Genomic DNA, 4,456 nt, shown 5'->3' on the forward strand with positions numbered 1-4,456 from the left:
ATTTAAAATCATCTCCAATTAGTGAAAATGGATTTTTCAGCATATATATCACTGTGAAAGGCATGCAGTGCTTTTATTTGTTGATGGGGCATTTTAATTAAAAATGTCATTGACTCCTCCATTGGAATTTTACCCAAATTAACATACAACATGTTATTAACATACAACATAAGGTAATAATACCATGTATTGGAATGTATGAGTTTAATTTGTATTTATCATTATCAGCAATTAGACTAAAGGGATAGTTAAAATGTGATTTGTTAGAGTATCTGCAATTAAAAAAAATAGGAAGCCATTATCTCCTCTTTATTTTGGCAAAGCCATAAAATCTAGCCACAAATTAGCTTATATTAGGTATTATTCATTGTCATAAAGAAATTTATCAGGCAATTGCACTTAAATATTTTACATTTTACTTCAAATTGGAGCATATTCCAATTTATTTTTATAGTTTAAAGGCACTGTTGAAGACAGACTTCTAGTAAAAGAAAGTGAAAGTGAAAGTTGCTCAGTCGTGTTCTGTCCATGGAACTCTCCAGGCCAGAATACTGGAGTGGGTAGCCTTTCCCTTCTCCAGGAGATCTTCCAAACCCAGGGATTGAACCCAGGTCTCCTTCATTGCAGGCAGATTCTTTACCAGCTGAGCCACAAGGGAAGCTCAAGAACACTGGAGTGGGTAGCCTATCCCTTCTCCAGGGGATCTTCATGATCCAAGAATTGAACCAGGGTCTCCTACATTAGAGACAAAAGTAAATTTTCAAAATACCAATATTTTCACCTGGAGTTTTTAACACTTGTTAATTCTTAAGAGTCTATTAAACTCTCTGCAGTCTTTTTTGCCAGAAAAATATATTTGGTCACAAGAACAGGTGAACATACACAAATATGTATGTATTTTATGTCTATGAATCCTCAGATTAATAAGAATGCCTACTCTACAGAATATAAAATTTTATCTGGGATAGTTGCTAAATAAGAATTAAACTCAAAAAGTTAACCAAAGTTTTGAAAAATGTCCAAACAGAGATACAAATATAAATCAAGAATTTATTCAAAGCAAATTTGATAGCTTTTTATTTCTTAAAACATTACTTAGCTTTTCTGTTGAGAAAGCATTCTTTTATTTTAAGCTTATTTAAAGATATGTAAGTTTTCTTAGGTTTATCTAAATTTTAAGGCATTGAAAATAAAATTTACTTTGATTAAAGAAATATATTGAACAATGCTATTTTTAAGAGAATATTTACTGGTTCACAATTCCTTATATATTAAATTGTAAGATGGGGGTTAGTTGTGGAATGTTAAAACATTAGAAAATGAGATAGATAATGACAAATATGGTTTTTGCCTCATAATTTTTGTTGTATTACTGTTGTCAGCACAGATATTTAGAGTAGGTCTACAAAGTTATTTGTGGCACTATATTATATTATGATATTGGAGAAGGAAATGGCAACCCATTCCAGTGTTCTTGCCTGGAGAATCCCAGGGATGGGGGAGCCTGGTGGGCTGCCTGCCGTCTATGGGGTCGCATAGAGTCGGACACAACTGAAGCGACTTAGCAGTAGCAGCATTATATTATGAATGAAAGTCTGATGGGTATCCACACATCTAGTATAACTAAACAGACGTTCTAGGGTTCTTTCTAATGCACTGACCTGTTTTGTTACAGGTTTCAATCATTTGTGACAGAGCGTTCTTGTTCTTTTTTGAAGAGGTGAGCACTTCATGAACGTCTCATTTGCCCCTTGCTAAATCTCTGGCCTTTGTAACACTAAAATGTGGTTTATGTGAGGTCCTTCTTTTGTGGCAGGCCGGGTTGACTATGTGGGTGAGCTGGGGGCCCCCAGTTAGGTGGTTTGCAGACTCCGCCTTGTGCGGAGGCTGCTGTTCAGCGGGACCTGGTCACAGGGTGGCTGGTTGCAGAATCCTAGGGGACCCAGGGACTAGCACTGGCTCACTGGTGGGCAGAGTTACTGTCCTGAAGACTCTGTTGCCCACTCTCTGGCAGGTGAAACCAGATCCTGGAATTAGTGCTGGGCTACTGGCAGGCAGGGTGCTTCCCAGGTGGCTCGGTAGTAAAGAATTCCCCTGCAATTCAGTAGACACAGGTTCGATTCCTGGGTTAGGAAGATCCCCTGGAGGAGGAAATGGCTACTCACTCCAGTATTCTTGCCTGGCAAATCCCATGGACAGAGGAGCCTGGTGGGCTACAGTCCATGGGGTCCCAAAGAGTTGGACACAACTGAGCAACTAAAAAGCAACAACAAAACTGGTAGGCAGAACTGGGTCCTGGAGGCTGATTTGCAGGGTTCAGGGATCCCAGAGCCTGTTTCAGATTGCTGATGGTGGGGGCAGGTTCCTGACACTCTTGGGTATGGGGTCTGGTGTGTCCTGATATTGGTCTGCTAGTGGGCGGGGACGGGGCCCTGTTGATTCCATGACTCTGGTGGCGCCTCCTGGTGTGTGAGGCTCTGCTAGACGCTGGTGCAGTCCTCCTAGGGGAGGGGCCTATGCCCGTGCACTCAAAGGTGGAGCTGGGTCTTGGCCACAGGCCCTGTCTAGGGGCGTGTCCGGAGGTGGCATGTCCTAGTCTATAGACAGCCTGTGTCCTGATGGGTGGGGCTGTGTCCCCTCCCAGTTAGGTGTTTGTCCTGAGGCATCCCAGCAAGCTTCCCAGGTGGCTCAGTGGTGAAGAACCTACCTGCCAATGCAGGAGACACAGCTTCGATTCCTGGGTCGGGAAGATCCCCCGGAGGAGGGCATGGCAGCCCACTCCAGTATTCTTGCCTGGAGAATCCCGTGGACAGAGGAGCCTGGTGGAGTTCGGTCAGTCCACGGGTTGCAAAGAGTTGCACAGGACCTAGCAAGTGAGCACGCTCGCACACCTTCCTGTGCCGGAGCTCACACGTCGGAGCTCGCAGGCTGTTGGTGGAGCCGGATCTTGATGCTAATGAGGCAATCGCTCAGCGGCCGGGACTGTTTACAGTGAATCTTTCTCAGTATGTCCACTCCTGCGTCTCCGTCCCCAGGGTGAGCAGCAGCAGCATGCGTTCCTCCTCACCCCTCCACCGTTCCCACCTTCCCAGGAGACGCCCCAAGACCAGCAGGTAGGTCTTGCATCAAATCACTGCTCTTGCCTTTGGCCTTGGGCGTGCCTGAGATTCTGAGGGCGCCCTTTAAGAGTGAAGCCCCCATTTCCCCTGTCCCGTGGGCTCCTGCAGAAAGGCACCGCTGGCCTTCAAAAGCAAAGGGTCAGAGGGCCGGTCTTCCTGGTGCCGGACCCCCGGGCTGGGAAACCTGACTTGGGGCTCGGAACTCCCACTTCTACAGGAGAAACTTTGCACTATAATTATTCTCCAGTGTGTGGGTCGCCCACCCTGGGGTTATGCGATTTGATTTTATGGAGAGTGAGGATATAGCAACCCACCCCAGTCTTATTGCCTGGAGAATCCCAGGGACAGAGGAGCCTGGCGGGCTACAGTCCATGGGGCCACAAAGAGTCAGACACGACTAAGCAACTTAGCAGGCAAACACACGCACCCCTACTCCCCACCTCCTGGTTCTTTATGTCTTTAGCTGTACGAGATCTTTTCCGGTGGGTGTCAGTTTCTTTTTTTTTTTTTCCTTCCACGGTTGTTCTGCAGATGGTTGTGATTTTGGTGTGGTCATGCTGGGAGTTGAGCTCAGGCCAATGTACTCTGCCCTCAGCTGATTCGAGGAATTCTGGATCTCAATGAAGAGTGTTGAAGTTCTCAAGTTAGTCTGAGGTGGATTCCACTGAAGCATGAATGCAGATCGAGTTTTTACTATTTCTTTCTCTCTGAAGCTTTGCCGGATTTCTAATGCCAGGTGTTGCATCTTGTCAATAGGATTTACAGAATTTGATGGCTTTGGACTGCTTATCACTAGCTTTATATTTCTCGCCCGCATTTTGCAGAGTGAAAGTACCTACTTTGGTATTGAGCTTGACTTTTGACTTCAGACAGATCTGTGTGCATTTCTATCATAAAACCTCACTTAACTTAAAGGAACTGTTCACTTACAAGGACTGGCAAGTGGCAAATGAAATACTTTGAAAAGAATAAATGTTGACGGTTACACTTTTGTTGATGTTTTTGCCCCAGTATGTTATTGATCTTTTCCAATAAATTAATACTATTTGCAAATATTTGGAGAAAACTAGTCTCTTAAACCTCAAATTTAGCCCCTTAAAACTGAAATAAAATGTGCGTAAAATCTTAAGAAAAGTTTCTTAAGGAAACTTTTATGCTCTACCTTGTTCCTGAAGCATTTAAAACATTTTAAAAATGTTTCAGTGTTCATTCTCATGGAAATGAGTGTCACATTAATTACACGGGAATCAGATTGATTAGAATGAGCACTGAATGTGGAGTCAGAAGGACTGGTTTTATGTCTTGGTTTCATAACCTAATTTTCTGAGACTTTGGGA

At 43.9% G+C, this 4,456-nt stretch overlaps 1 long non-coding RNA gene across 1 annotated transcript; it reads left to right on the forward strand.

The window, feature by feature from the left end:
- The first annotated feature begins 2,699 nt into the window (after positions 1-2,699).
- On the forward strand, positions 2,700-4,172 carry LOC147346391 (uncharacterized). Its single transcript, XR_015153357.1, has 2 exons — positions 2,700-3,113; positions 3,651-4,172. It is a non-coding gene; the product is annotated as an uncharacterized LOC147346391 (long non-coding RNA).
- Positions 4,173-4,456: the final 284 nt, after the last annotated feature.

This window comes from Bos grunniens, chromosome 24, assembly GCF_055505025.1.
Source record: "Bos grunniens cultivar Pamir isolate PY7600 chromosome 24, Bosgru_T2T1.0, whole genome shotgun sequence".
Classification (NCBI taxonomy): domain Eukaryota; kingdom Metazoa; phylum Chordata; class Mammalia; order Artiodactyla; family Bovidae; genus Bos; species Bos grunniens.